Below are 16,269 nucleotides of genomic sequence, written 5' to 3' on the forward strand. Positions count from 1 at the left end.
GTTTTTGGTTGTCATTAAGATTTAAAAAGAGAAAACACAGTAGTTTGACAATAAATGGCTTCACCCAACCAATAACCATGAGTGGAGAATTTTTTATTTTGTTATCATTCATATTCTCTGAAACAAGGCCAAGAAAGCAAAAATTTTGCCAGGGTATGTAAACTTTTGAGCACAACTGTATAAAGCAGAAGACGGCTTGTGCGTAGCGGTACGGTCACTTTATTGAAGCAACGTGTTTCAGCACCATATAGCTGCTTACATTAGGCAATGTGAAACCTCCTGTATGAAGCTGAAACATGTAGCCTTAATAAAGTGACCGTACCTCTATCCATGAGCCGTCTTTTTTCCAGTAGCGCCCAGTGGTTCCTTGTTTTTCGTTCACACCCTGCATTACTCATCCCTGTTGCCATGGGGCATGACTGGCACAAGGAGGAGCAGCAGCCATCCACTCTTTACAAACTGTCACACAGAGTTCTGATAGTTTTAAGCACATCTCACCAAGGTGAGCAGTTCAGCTTACTTTCAGGGCTCGCTCACACGAGTGTATAAAACGGCCGAGTGCTAACCAATGTTTTTCGGATAGCACTCGGCCCAATGTTATCCTATGGGGCAGTGCCGACTAGCGCTTTTTTTTCTCATGCCAATTCGGCTTGAGAAAAAAATTGCCGCATGCAGCGAGTGCATCCTATCGGACCATGCGCACCCATACAAGACTATGGGTGCGTTTAAAACACTGGACTGCACTCGCATGTCATCCGAGTGCAGTCTGATGTACGTGCACAGAGACAATGGAGAAGATGGGGAGATTAAATTCTGTCGTCTCCACACATGTGATATGATTTTTTCATGTAAGGGAAGTGGATCACAGTAAACTGACAATGTGCTCAAACTCTGACAGAGCTTAGGCTGAGTGTCATTAGCATAATTGGCCCGATTCTCTAGCACGAGAAAACATACGATTGTCCGACAGTCCCTTGTGGGTCCCCACAGCCAGCCCCACTTAGGTCCCCACAACCAGCCCCACGTAGGTCCCCACAGCCAGCTCCACGGAGGACCCCACAGCCAGGCCCATGTTGGTCCCTACAGCCTGTCCCACGTAGGTTCCCAAAGCCAGACCCACATATGTTCCCACAGCAAGCCCCACAACCGGCCCCACGTAGGTCCCCACAGCCAGCCCCATGTAGGTCCCCACAGCCAGCCCCATGTAGGTTCTCACAGCCAGCTCCATGTATTTCCCCACAACTAGCCCCACACATTTCCCCACAGCAAGCCCCACATAGGTTCCCACAGCCAGCCCCACGTTGGTCCCCAGAGCAGCCCCATGTAGGTCCCCACAGCCAGCCCCACGTAAGTACCCAAAGCTAGCCCCACGTATTTCCCCACAGCCAGCCGTACGGAGATCCCCACAGCCAGCCCCATATAGGTCCCCACAACCAGCCCCATGTAGATTCCCACAGCCAGCCCCACGTAGGTCCCCAGAGCAGCCCCATGTAGGTCCCCACAGCCAGCCCCACATAAGTCCCCACGGCTAGCCCCACATATTTCCCCACAGCCAGCCCTATGGAGATCCCCACAGCCAGCCACATGTAAGTCCCCACAGCTAGCCCCATGTATTTCCCCACAGCTAGCCCCATGTATTTCTCCACAGCCAGCCCCACATAGGTCCCTACAGCCAGACACACATAAGTCCCAAAAGCTAGCCCATGTATTTCCCCACAGCTAGTCCCACATACAGTACAGACTAAAAGTTTGGACACACCTTCTCATTTAAAGATTTTTCTGTATTTTCATGACTATGAAAATTGTACATTCACACTGAAGGCATCAAAACTATGAATTAACACATGAGGAATTATATACTTAACAAAAAAGTGTGAAACAACTGAAAATATGTCTTATATTCTAGGTTCTTCAAAGTAGCCACCTTTTGCTTTGATGACTGCTTTGTGTCCAAACTTTTGGTCTGTACTGTACGTCCCCCAGCCAGCCCCACGTATTTCCCCCCAGCAAGCCCCACGTAGGTCCCCACAGCTAGCCCATATATTTCCTTTCCCCACAGCTAGCACCACGCAGGTCCCCACAGCCAGCCACACGTATCCCCAACGCTAACCCCACGTATTTCCCCACATATTTTTCATAGCCAACCCCATGTAGGCCCCCACAGCCAGCCACACGTAAGTCCCCACAGCCAAATACACGTAAGTCCCCAAAGCTAGCCCTATGTATTTCCCCACAGCTAGTCCAACATACGTCCCCACAGCCAGCCCCATGCATTTCCCTCCAGCACCCCCCCCCCACGTAGATCCCCACCGCTAGCCCCATGTATTTCCCCACAGCTAGCACCACTTACAGTCCTGCTCATTGTTGGCACCCATGAAGTTTAAGTACATACCGTAATGTGGAATATCTCCTGAAAAAAATGAATTAAGTGAAACAGTTTTTTGTATAGAGCACTCGTGTTAAATACAAAAGAGCAAATGATAAACAATAATTTGAAACCAAAAACAATGGGAGGGAAAAATAGAAAAACCTAAAGCCTGCTGTGACACTGGTATTGGCACCCTTTACATTAATTTAAAAGAGAGATCACTCTCTCTTTTAAATTGATTTTGTGATAAATCACAGAAGAATCACAAAAGAGATTCTTCTGTGATTAATTGTCGATGCCCATGTGACATGAATTATCCAATGAATGATGACTTCAGTGTTTTAAAAAGCCACATGGTTCCTTTGTCACAATGGTGAAGACAAAGGAGCTGTCTGAGGACATCAGAACTGCTATTATTAGCAAACACGAGACTTCCAAAGGGTATAAAGCCATCTCCAAAGACCTTGGTATCCCAGTTTCAACAGTGTGCAATGTTATTAAGAAGTTTACCAAGCATAGAACCGTCAAGAACCTCCCTGGACATGGGGGAAGGAGGAAAATTGACAAGAGATATCTTCAAAGGTTGGTGTAAATGGTGGGAAAACACCATGTCAAACATCCAAAGATGTGAAGGCCACCCTGGAACAGTCTGGGGTCATGGTTTCAACAAGTACCACACGCCGCACACTAAACCAAGCAGATCTTTATGGGTGAAGGCTAGGGAAGAAATCATTGCTGAAGAAAAGACATAAAAAGGAATGACTGATCTTTGCCAAAGAGTACCTTGACAAACCATAATCCTTCTGGGAAAATGTTCTGTGGACAGATGAAACAAAAATAGAGCTTTTTGGCAATGCAAAGCAACAGTTTGTTTACAGACGGCGCAATGAAGCTTATAAGGAAAAGAACACCTTACCAACAGTTAAGCATGATGGAGGGTCCATAATGCTGTGGAGTGGCTTTGCTGCGTCTGGTACTGAAGGCCTTGACCATATCACAGGAATCATGAAATCAGAGAATTATCAAGAGATTTTAGAGCGAAATGTCCTACCCAGTGTAAGAAAACTTAGCAAAGAACATATCCAAAAGTACACAGGAATGGTTGAAAAAGAAAAAAAATGAACCGTTTGAAAATGGCCAGAAATGAGTCCTGACCTTAACCCCTTTCAGACCTTGTCAGTAATAGTATGTAGCTGTGCCCTGGGATTTATGGACCAACTACGTATTATTACGCGCTGCGATCGCGCCCGCACACAAGCGGTGCGGGGTGATCGCCGCCGGGTGTCTGCTGATTGTCACAGCTGACACCCGATGCTATGTGCTGGGAGCGGTCCCACACCGCTCCCGGCACATTAACCCCTGCAATGCTGTGATCGAAGTCGATCGCAGCATTGCGGTGGCAAGGGGGGAGGTGATCGTTATACTCACCTCTCCTGCCGGCATCCAGCGATGTCTGCAGCGGCTTCCGGTTGTTGCCATGACGACCCGATGTCGTCATGACAACATCCGGGTCACCAGGAGGCAGGACGTTACTTTGGTCATGCGCAGTGCACGACCAAAGTAATGTCTCTCCTGTGTGCAGCGCTGACAGGCTGCATGGCATAGGCAGCCGATCAGGCTGCAAAAAGTGAAATTCCCATAGTGGGACAATGTGTAAAAGTAAAAAAAAAAAGTAGAAAAGTGAAAAAAAAAATAAAAAAATTTTTAAAAATATTAAAAAAATAATAAAAAAAAAAATCCCCCAAAAATAAAAATATATTGAACCCATAATATTTATTTATTATGAAAAAAAATAAACCAATAAAAGTACACATATTTGGTATCGCCGCGTCCGGAAAGAACTGACCTATAAAACTGTCCCACTAGTTAACCCCTTTAGTGAGCACGGTAAAAAGAATAAATAAAAAACGAGGAAAAAACAATGCTTTATCATCATACTGCCAAACAAAAAATGGAATAACACGCGATCAAAAAGACGAATGTAAATAAAAATGGTACCACTGAAAACGTCATCTTGTCCCGCAAAAAAAAAGATGCCAGACAGCTCCATCAGCCGAAAAATAAAAAAGTTATAGCTCTCAGAATAAAGCGATAGAAAAAAATTATTTTTTCTAGAAAATCGTTTTTATTGTGTAAAAGCGCCAAAACATAAAAAAACCTATATAAATGCGGTACCGCTGTAAACGTACTGACCCGAAGAATAACGATGCATTATCAATTTTAACACATGCGAAACAGAATAAAAAAAACGCAAAAAAACAATTCCTGAATTGTTGGCTTTTGTTTATTCGGCCTCCCAAAAATCAGAATAGAAAGCGATCAAAAAATGTCACATGCCCAAAAATGGTACCAATAAAAACGTCAACTTATCCCGCAAAAAACAAGCCATCACACGACCCTGTCGGCCAAAATATTGAAAAATTATAGCTCTCAAAATATGGTGATGCAAAAACTAGTCTTTGCAAAAAAGAGTCTTTTAGTGTGTGACAGCTGTCAATCATAAAAACCCGATATGAATCTGGTATCGCTGTAATCGCACCGACCCAAAGAATAAAGTCGTCTAATCACTTATACCACACGAGGAACGGTATAAAAAAATAAACTCTAGGGTTAGGGTTGTGCTAGGGTTAAGGTTGGGGTTAGGGTTGGGCTAGGATTAGGGTTGGGCTACGGTTAGGGTTGGGGCTAGGGTTAGGGTTGGGGTTGGGGTTGGGGCTAGGGTTGGGGTTGGGCTAGGGTTGGGGTTGCATTAGAGTTGGGGTTGGGATTTTTTCAAAAGTAAAGAAAAAAAAATGATGAAAATATGGCGACCATCTAGATAAGTTCCCTGAGGGGTCTAGTTTCCAAAATGGTGTCACTTGTGGGGGGTTTCCATTGTTTAGGCACATCAGGGGCTCTCCAAACGCAACATGGCGTCCGCTAATTATTCAAGCAAATTTTACATTCAAAAAGTCAAATGGCGCTCCTTCCCTTCTGAGCCCTGCCGTGTGCCCAAACAGTGTTTTTTCCCCACGCTCAGGGGAAATTGCAAAACAAATTTTGGGATCTATTTTTTCCTGTTACCCCTGCAAAAAATAAAAAAATTGGGGTCTAAAGTAAACATTTTTTGTAAAAAAAGTTAAATGTTCATTTTTTTCTTCACCATTCCCAAAATTCCTGTGAAGCACGTGAAGGGTTAATAAACTTCTTGAATGTGGTTTTGAGCACCTTGAGGGGTGCAGTTTTTAGAATGGTGTCACTTTTGGGTATTTTCTGTCATAAAGGCCCCTCAAAGTCACTTCAAATGTGATGTGGTCCCTAAAAAAATAGTTTTGTAAATTTTGTTGGAAAAATGAGAAATCACTGATCAACTTTTAACCCTTATAGCGCACTAATAACAAAAAATTTTGGTTCCAAAATTGTGCTGATGTAAAGTAGACATGTGGGAAGTGTTCTTTATTAACTATTTTGTGTGACATATCTCTCTGATTTAACGGAATAAAAATTCAAATTTTGAAAATTGTGAAATTTTCAAAATTTTCGCCAAATTCCAATTTTTTTCTCAAATAAACGCAAGTGATATCGAAAACATTTTACCACTATCATGAAGTACAATATGTCACGAAAAAAACAATCTCAGAATCAGGGGGATCCGTTGAAACGTCCCAGAGTAATTACCTCATAAAGTGACAGTGGTCAGAATTGTAAAAATTGGCCTGGTCATTAACGTGCAAACCACCCTGGGGGGTAAAGGGGTTAATCCCATTAAAAATCTTTGGGGTGACCTGAAATCTGCCATTGGGAAATAAAACCTTGCAAACTTTCAAGAGCTTGAACAAACTGCAAAGAAAGAGTGGGAGAACATTCCAGCTGAGAAGTGCAAGAAACATTTGGAGGCTCTCAGCAATGCCAAAGGGTGTGCAACCAAGTATTAATAGGGGTACCTTTATTGCTGCACATGCTATTTATTATGTTTCTCTTTGAAATTGCAAAGAAGCTAGCCCCACGTACATCCCCACAGTCAGTCCCTCTTGCTATGTCCACCATTCATTGGCAAACTAATAAGAAAAAAAAAAAAAAGCTTATACTCACCTAATGCATGCTGCCGTCCTGCGCAGCCTCGGTCTTTTCTTCTGTCTTGTGCAGCAGTGGATGCTGAATGGTGCGATGACGTCACTGCATCGCGCCGTCTGATGTCCCTTGCATGCCCCGTCTCCTTCAGTGCCCAGGCCAGAAGTGGCCTGCGTTCTGCTGGAGTTCCCAGGAGGAGCAGGGGGCTGATTAGAGTGAATACAATTGAGTGCAGGGAGGGAGCGACGGCCGGGGCGCTGGCAGAAACAGGAGTGAGCAGCGTCAGTGACTGACACTGCTCCCCTGTGTGCCTGCACTCCGGCCGTCGCTGTGCTGTAACAATGTCACTTTTTTCCCCAAAAGTTCTCCCTCCTCGGGGAGGCAGGAGGTAGCGCCATAGGCAGGTGCCTACCCTTCATCCCGGCCCTGCTAAAACATCTACAGTATGGAGCTTCGCTTTTTTGTCGTTTTCTTTTAGAATCAGTGGTGTGGACGGGTTATACAGAGCTCAGCATTGTGAGGACTAGCAAAGCTGCAGCAGATAAAACAGTGAATTTATCAAAACTATAGCAAAAAGCAGAGTTATTGATACATTGCTGGAATCATTGTCTCTGTCCCTAATTTATGCTGTTCTCAGATTGGGAAGAATAAACCTTGTGACAGATTCCTTTTAAAAAATGATGGCATAAAATAGGACCGATGATGTGACCCAAGCATCACCATGTTCTAGCTGGTGAGATCCCAGAAGCAATGTATATTATTGGGAAGCCATTTATAGTATATTGGTAGCAGAGCTATACCTAGCTATGATGAGGGCATGCCACATAAGAGGTATGACAACAGGGAACTTTGCTGGATGTAACTTCAGCAGAAGTATCACAGACATTTTCCCACTTTTCTGCAGCTAGGTAAGAACACTACGGTTGTCTTCTCCCGAGTCTGCAATGTTTGCCTACAGGGAGCAATCAATTACATCAACTGCACATCAAATTCTTTAAGGCATGGGAACCCAACATAGCAAACTATTTACATTGAATCCAAGCTATTAACAGGGTTTTCCATTTTCAGAAAACCTCTGTCTCAGGTACACTTTGTTTTAAAAATAAACTGTGCTTTGCTCTCCCTCACCTGGTCCAGTGCTGCATCTCCAATGCTGCTTTGGCGTCTTTTATTGTCTGCAGCGTTGATTACATGTCTTCGGCACTGCAGCCAATCATTCCATGTGTGTAGACGGCACGAGCCACTCACAGCCACTGAGCTCACCGATTGGCATCAGCGCTGCAGGCAATAGTATACATCGGGAGCAGCAGTTGAAGGAGACTCAACACTAACTCTGGCGAAGTGAGTAAAGTGCGTTTTTTTTTCAAAGTTGCGCCTGTCCCAATGATTTTTATGGAAATAAAAAAAACCTTTAAGAGTTTTCAACTTTTTTAAAATTGGTGACCACTTGGGGGGGGTCACTTCAATATTTACGCTGCTCTTTATACCATATAGTGGCTATGTGTGGTATTGCAGTTCATTCACATTCACTCGAGCTGCACACAGCCCCCAATAGACCTAATGATAATAATAATAGACCTAATGGATAGGCTGCCAATTTTATAAGACAGAACACTATAAATGCTAATTTCAGCTAAGTTTGCTTTTTTGTAAGTGTGACATGGGATCAGACTACAGGGAATTAGCATACAGCCTGATTCTGCGGATAATTTTACAGGACATCTGTGTGTAAACGTGCAGTATTTTGTCAAATAGGAAGAGAATTATTATTTTTTGTTGTATATTTTTTTGTTTGTGAATTTCCATTTCACGTGGAAAGAGAAACTAGTGGGTTAACATTGCTCACACCTTCCATTACAGACACCACTGCCGGTAGAGGCTTCGTATGAACATCAAAGTTCTTCTTATACCGAACGTCGGAGCAGAGAGGTAAAAACTTTTTTCACTTATGAGAGGTCACACTTTTTATCAATATCAGGACATCAGATGCTGGGGTGTGTCTGATGCTGATGACTAATGTTAGAGCCCCTTCCTCTACTTAGAAATACAGGTTTACAAAACATCACAGCAAATATTTCAAGAACGTGGAACCTTTCTAAAACCTGTGGTTGTTCAGCTGTCGAAAAACTACAAGCCCAAGCTTTCCATAACAGCCTGTAACTTTAATGGCATTCTGGTATTGGTAGTTTTTAACAATAACTGAGAACCAGTGGTCTCGAAGACATGACCATTTCAGCCCTGAATTTGTTGTTTCAAGGGCATTTACGTAGTGTGTCTAATGACACTTAGGCAGAAACAAAAAGCCATCATTTTTGGATTTTTTTCCCATATAACCATGATTATATATATGAATGTTCTATGCAATGTATTTAATTTACGCTTAAAAGTGTTTTCTGGGATCTTACATTATCCTTGTGAATAGGCAATCAATATGTGATCAATGCAGTTGCAATTTCTGGGATGCCCCCTGATAAATGGAAAGAAAGGGCAGGGTCGCTCTCTAGGGTGTCTGAACACTTCCACTATAATTCTAACATAGATTGCACAAGGCCCAGAACTCGCTGAGCTGTGCCCCCTAAACAGTGTGATGCCCCACAGTAGTATCATACTGTATGATGGCCACACAGTAGCCCCCACACTGTAGGATAGCCACACAGTAGCCCCCACAAAAGGAGCCCCGACCAAGTATTGAGTGCATTTACTGAACATACATTTCAGTAGGCCAACATTTTGGATTTTAAAAACATTTTTCAAGCTGTTGTTATAAAGTATTCTAATTTACTGAGATAATGACTTTTGTGTTTTCATTGGCTGTAATCCATAATCATCAACATTAACAGAAATAAACACTTGAAATAGATCACTCTGTTTGTAATGACTCTATATAATATATGAGTTTCACTTTTTGTATTGAAGAAGTGAAATAAATTAACCTTTTGATGATATTCTAATTTTGTGAGAAGCGCCTGTATTTTATCCTATACATAAGTGTCAAATCCTAGAAAACCCTTTGAATCTCCTTGTTACGCTTTCTCATGAATATAGTCAAATCAATTAAAGTACTGTATAATAATTGACAATGAAGACGGTGAGGCGACACAGTGGCAGCGTGGCAAAAGTTTCGCTAAGCCACGACGGGCCCAAATGAAACAAAGTTGTGCCGCAATTGGCCATGGCAGGAGGTAGAGTTTTGGCTGCACTGTTTGGTCCCACACTAACACTATTTAGGCACATCCTTAGGCCTACATAAAGCAGTAAAAAGAATATGAGGTGGCAATGTTTAACCTGTGTCATAAATTATTGTGAAATGGAAAGCAATGACTTTGTGTCTGCGTCAGTATATACGAGAAACGTGCAAAAGGGCAAATAAAACATATCACAGGTCTATATACTCCCCAGCAGATGATGCACTCAACCACCTAGAAAACCAGAGGTGTAAAACTGCACATGTAAGATCACAGTACAGGGAGGTACAAAGCTTAAATAAAACACAACATTTACATTTCATATCAAGTTGTAATTGAAAAAAAAAAAACCTATGGACATAAATTATAAAAGAATATATTTTACTAACCCGTTACAGGGATCAAATTACAGGAATTATAGAAGTAAATTGCCTGTAGTATATACACTGCTCAAAAAAATAAAGGGAACACTTAAACAACAGAATATAACTCCAAGTAAATCAAACTTCTGTGAAATCAAACTGTCCACTTAGGAAGCAAAACTGATTGACAATCAATTTCACATGCTGTTGTGCAAATGGAATAGACAATAGATGGAAATTATTGGCAATTATCAAGACACCCTCAATAAAGGAGTGGTTCTGCAGGTGGTGACCACAGACCACATCTCAGTAGCAATGCTTTCTGGTTGATGTTTTGGTCACTTTTGAATGTTGGTTGTGCTTTCACACTCGTGGTAGCATGAGACGGACTCTACAACCCACAGAAGTTGCTCAGGTAGTGCAGCTCATCCAGGATGGCACATCAATGCGAGCTGTGGCAAGAAGGTTTGCTGTGTCTGTCAGCGTAGTGTCCAGAGGCTGGAGGCGCTACCAGGAGACAGGCCAGTACACCAGGAGACATGGAGGGGGCCGTAGGAGGGCAACAACCCAGCAGCAGTACCGCTACCTCCGCCTTTGTGCAAGGAGAAACAGGAGGAGCACTGCCAGAGCACTGCAAAATGACCTCCAGCAGGCCACAAATGTGCATGTGTCTACACAAACGGTTAGAAACCGACTCCATGAGGGTGGTATGAGGGCCCGACGTCCACAGATGGGGGTTGTGCTCACAGCCCAACACCGTGCAGGATGCTTGGCATTTGCCACAGAACACCAGGATTGGCAAAATCACCACTGGCGCCCTGTGCTCTTCACAGATGAAAGCAGGTTCACGCTGAGCACATGTGACAGGCGTGACAGAGTCTGGAGAAGCCGTGGAGAGCGATCTGCTGCCTGCAACATCCTTCAGCATGACTGGTTTGACAGTCGGTCAGTAATGGTGTGGGGTGGCATTTTTTTTGAGGGCCGCACAGCCCTCCATGTGCTCGCCAGAGGTAGCCTGACTGCCATTAGGTACCGAGACCATATACTGGTGCGGTTGGCCCTGGGGTCCTCCTAATGCAGGACAATGCCAGACCTCATGTGGCTGGAGTGTGTCAGCAGTTCCTGCAAGATGAAGGCATTGAAGCTATGGACTGGCCCGCCCGTTCCCCAGACCTGAATCCGATTAAGCACATCTGGGATATCATGTCTCGCTCCATCCACCAACGTCAAGTTGCACCACAGACTGTCCAGGAGTTGGCGGATGCTTTAGTCCAGGTCTGGGAGGAGATCCCACAGGAGACCATCCGCAACCTCATCAGGAGCATGCCCAGGCGTTGTAGGGAGGTCATACAGGCACGTGGAGGCCACACACAATACTGAGCCTCATTTTGACTTGTTTTAAGGACATTACATCAAAGTTGGATCAGCCTGTAGTGTGTTTTTTTCCACTTTAATTTTGGGGGTGACTCCAAATCCAGGCCTCCATTGGTTATTAAATTTGATTTCCATTGATGATTTTTTTGTGATTTTGTTGTCAGCACATTCAACTTTGTACAGAACAAAGTATTCAATGAGAATATTTCATTCATTCAGATCTAGGATGTGTTATTTGAGTATTCCCTTTACTTTTTTGAGCAGTGTATTTCACTACTTTGGTTTTACAGAAAAATTATTTTTATTACATATGCTAATGACGGGTCCTCGGTGTAACCTTTAGCGTGGCCAAGGATGCAGTGCTTGTTCTATCCCCTCAGTTAGCATCTTCTGCACTTCCCCTTAGCTTGTTTGCCAGAGCAAGCGCTGCTTCAATTGAATCCATAACCCTGCACATCCCAAGTGCGCGCACACACAGTATCAGTGCACTGTTCTACCCACTCACTTAATATCCTCCATTGCAATCCATAGCTTGATTGACAGTGCTCGCTTGCCCAGGGTGAGTGCTGCTTGAGGGCATCCTCTCTGATACTGCAGGTGCCCAGCGAGAGCGCACATGAACAGAGTCAGTGCAGGAGCGTTCTCATCCCTCTCTCCTGTTTGCATCGGCCGCCCGCTACTGTGTGATCCTGTATACTTCAAAAGGCCAACAAGAGAGAAGGATGAGAGCGTGCCAGTACTGACACAATGTATGCATGCACTCACCGGGCACCTGCAATATCAGTGAGGATGTCCAGAGCCGGGGATTTAAAGGGAATCTGTCAGCAGATTTTTGCTATGTAATCTGAAGACAGCAGGAAATAGAGGCTAAAACATAGAATTCAGCGATGTGTCACTTGTCAAAGAGCGTGCTGTTGTTTACTAACTGTGAAGGATTTATCACTAAAAGATTAACATTGCTGGACTGCACTAGTCTGGCAACGCCCCCTCCCGTGATAAGCACCTCACTGTCTATGGATATTGTACACAGAGAGCCTGGTGTGGGCGGGGCTAGCTTTCTCAGCTCTGCTTCATTCTAAATCTAAAAGCTCTGATTGTGTCAGAACGGCTGCATCCTGTAATCTAAGAGACATATAGTTGGATTCAGGGTCTCTTTGCCTACATCAGGCTGCTCTCAGCTTTGGTAGCAAAAACCTGCTGACAGATTTCTTTTAACTCAAGACAGAGCTCTAGCAATTGAGAGCAGTCAATCAAGCTAAGGGGGAGAGCGGAGGAGGCTAAGTGAGTGGGTAGAATGGTGCACTGAGCATTTGGTCACATCAAAAAGTGCACCGAGGACCAGTCATTTGCATATGTTATAAAAAGGTTTCTATGTAAAACTAAAGCCTTGAGTCTATAGGACAGGTATTTTTTTTATAGGGTCTAAGTTCCCTATATGGCTGAAAAAGTGGTTACATTTGAAATTTGGGGCTGAAAGACTCCAATTAAATAACGAAAAAAAATACAGGTGATACATTTCCTTTAAGCTGGAAGCTGCAGAAAATAGCATCTTTGATTTTCAAAACGGACATATCCTCACATTATTTTTAAAGCAATCCTACTGTTACTAAATAAACGCTCAATCACTCTGTAGGCGAATGTAGATATACTGCATGTTGATGTAGTAACAGAATATCATGTAACCTGCACAGTTTGACTTTTTCCTTCACCTCTGCTGGTTTCTGCAAATGTATATTTTTCCCTCTGTGCTTGCTGGGTGGGCAGGATTTTTCTGGTGTCATGTAAATCTGCAAACAGCTGTCCCCCTCCCTTCATGCTAATTCGCTGAAGCATTGAGAAGCTGCAGCTGCATCCCCTTCCTCTCCCCTCCTCTCTTTCTTCTATTTACTGTTTTTCACGTCACACATTTTCTATTCAGTTAAGTAGGTTTTCGAACATTTATAGAAAGCAGACTCATTTACAGACAGATTTATTGTGATTGCCACATTTGGAATCGGGAAGGCTTTTCCTCCTTCCTGTGGATCAACAGAGCACCATAACTTGAATTAGATAGACTTGTGTTTTTTTTCAAAATATCCTCCCAAATGTCTTGTTTAGCTGTGTTTTTGAAAAAGCAAAGCAGACTTCTCATACTAAAAGAAATAATTTTTTTGATAATTCCCCCCCCCAGAATTATCAAACAAGTATCTCAAGAACGTCTGCAGAGCCAACACTTCGCCACTTTGACAGCTCACAATATCAAAAATCTGAGAGGTCCCAAAAAGTGGAGCAGCAGTATAAACCATTGCCTACTAATAGCACAGAGTCATATTACACTGGATCTAACCACTTACATCACACACAGCGTTCTCTCTCGTATGGGTCTCTTTACGAAAATGAGCAGCTCTATACTGAAGCCAACTCTATACAAGATTCAAAAAATGTCGGGTGGTCACAATACAAGCCTGCGGGGCCACTTTCTTGCCACACACCAGAACTGCAAAAACAACGGTTTTTGGGTTTTTCTGAAATTGAAAGTTTACCTCTTAAAATCGAACTGAGGGCATGTGGAACGCAAACAGAAAGGGAAATGTCAGCAAATGATACGGTGCCGTGCAAAGGAAGCCCACCGGAGTCTGGCAGTATAAAATCACAGGGCCCACCATTATTATCAGACACTAAATTACCAAATACTCAAGATCCATCATTCTTTCCACCAGAATCTGGCAACAAGTCTCCACCTGAATTTATGAAATGGGAACTGGAAAGGATACAAACCCCCTCCTCAAATTTTAGCAGCTCCCCCAAATCATATGCTCATTTAAGTGAGCCTAATCATAGTAATCTGAAGGATTTACATAACCCCAGAGCACCTGAGATCGTCCATAATGACACCGTAAGCTCACCAATGAAAAAATCCCCTAGGGTAGAATCTTCAGTATTAGAAAAGCCGGTATCTCAGCACTCCAAACTTGAGAAATCTCCTTCTAAAGGAATGATAGAACTAAACAACAGAGATGGCCCTTATGAAGAGGAAAGTCTACAACCATCACATCCACCATCATCAAGTTCTTCTCCAGAAAAGGCCGACAGTAACGAAGAACCAAAGTATCACCCAGGAAGGTCTCTGTATAAGCCAGCAGGTCCTCTTTCTTGTTTCAGGCCAGAGCCACAGAACCAAGTACTTGTGGCATGGTATAGTGGCACTGAAAGCCCGCTGTCCAAAGTTGTGCTAAAGCCAACTAGAACCGTCATCGAGACGTCCACAAATGTTACTTCAGAACCAGCAGAAAACAACTGCAACGATTCACATGATATGGATGCCCGAAAAGAGCCAACGTCTCAGAGTATCTTGGATGGGAGTGAATGTCCACCAGAAGCAAGAAGCAGGCCTCATACTCCATCGGAGAACAGGAAAACGGGTTCTGTGGAGCTACAAATAGCTTCAAAACATACCTTTCAGAAGGATTATCAGAGCCCCCCTTCTCCAGAGTATATCACCTATGACCTGAAGGAATTAGACTTGTCTGATGCTTGTGAGATGCTTCACAATGTAATAATGTCTCCTCGCTCTAAGTCACCTTCAGATGAAAAGTCATTCACTACAGGAATTATACATGTGCAGGACGGTGAATACTCGCCTGCTGATAGCAATTCAGAATACGAAGAGGACTGTGACATTGATCTGTACCTGAACACCATGGCCAATCACAAACAGGTAAGTGCCATAATGAAGCCTTCCACTGGCTGATATTGTTTGTGCAATACACATTTATTAAAGGGGTTGTCCAGGGCCCGTGACTTTTATATTAATGGCCTATTCTTAGGATAGGTCATCAATATCTGATCGGTGGGGGTGTGACACCTGGTACTCCCACTGAACAGCTGTTCTCGGTGCTGGATGGATGTGCTGAGTTGCGAAGCTGCACAGCGCCATCAATTGTATAGTGGCCGTGGCTAGGTACTGCACATCCACCTCATTGATTCGAAATAGCGTGTCGAAGTGCAGTACCTGACTGTAGCCACTATGCCGCTGATGGAGCTGTGTAGCTATACAATTGAGCACTTCTGGCTGCACCAGGAGCAGATGATCGGGGGGGGATGCTGGGCATCTGATTTTGGCAGTACTAAGTCTCTAATTTCTGCCATGAGAAAAGATAAATTATTTTGGCTTCAATGATGACGTCACAGTTTGAAGAGCAATCCCACATTAATACTATATGTTAAAGTGAACCTGAGTTGTTACTTTGTAATTATATTGCTTTATTCATTTTTCATGTGCCCCAAAATGTGCCAATGTACCTAAGAGAACTGTATTCTCAAAGCTTGTACTCTCCTGACTCAACATGCCCCCACAGTAGCTTAGAGCAGGTTTCTCAATGTGTGAGATGTAATGACACAGCTCTGATCTCCTGGTCTAACCTCCTGCATGAGTCAGTGTGGGGGAGGGGCAGTGCAGCTGAGTTTCCATGTGTCACATTACAAACCCTACTGAGAAATTTCCTCTAAGCTATGGTGGGGGTATGTTCTTCTGTCTTTTAAGTGAAGTGTTGCTGTCTGCTTATGCTTGGTCAACATCATACAGGGAGAAGTGAAAACTATCTGATAACTTTCTTAAGTCCAAATGAGTGGTAACGCATTAGGTGCTAAATACTTTGATTGCTAATATCTCTGCAACGAAGAGGTGAAATTAAAAACATTTTATTTCACTCTGCAGCCACTATTCCATTGTTTGTCCAGTTCAACATGACAAATTTAGTGAAAGGCTCTCTTTAAAGGGAATCTGTCACCACTTTGGAGTTATCAGACCTCTACTATGGGCATACAGAGTATAGAAAAGTAAATCTATACATACCTGTATGGCCCATAGTAGAGGTCTGAATGCAGAGAAATGTAGTTTTATCTTCTTGGTGTTTCACAGGCTTGGTGTCCTCCGGATGCCAAACTATCC

The sequence above is a fragment of the Phyllobates terribilis genome, unplaced genomic scaffold (assembly GCF_046119375.1).
Source record: "Phyllobates terribilis strain yellow unplaced genomic scaffold, ASM4611937v1 Scaffold_8__6_contigs__length_399053987, whole genome shotgun sequence".
Lineage (NCBI taxonomy): Eukaryota > Metazoa > Chordata > Amphibia > Anura > Dendrobatidae > Phyllobates > Phyllobates terribilis.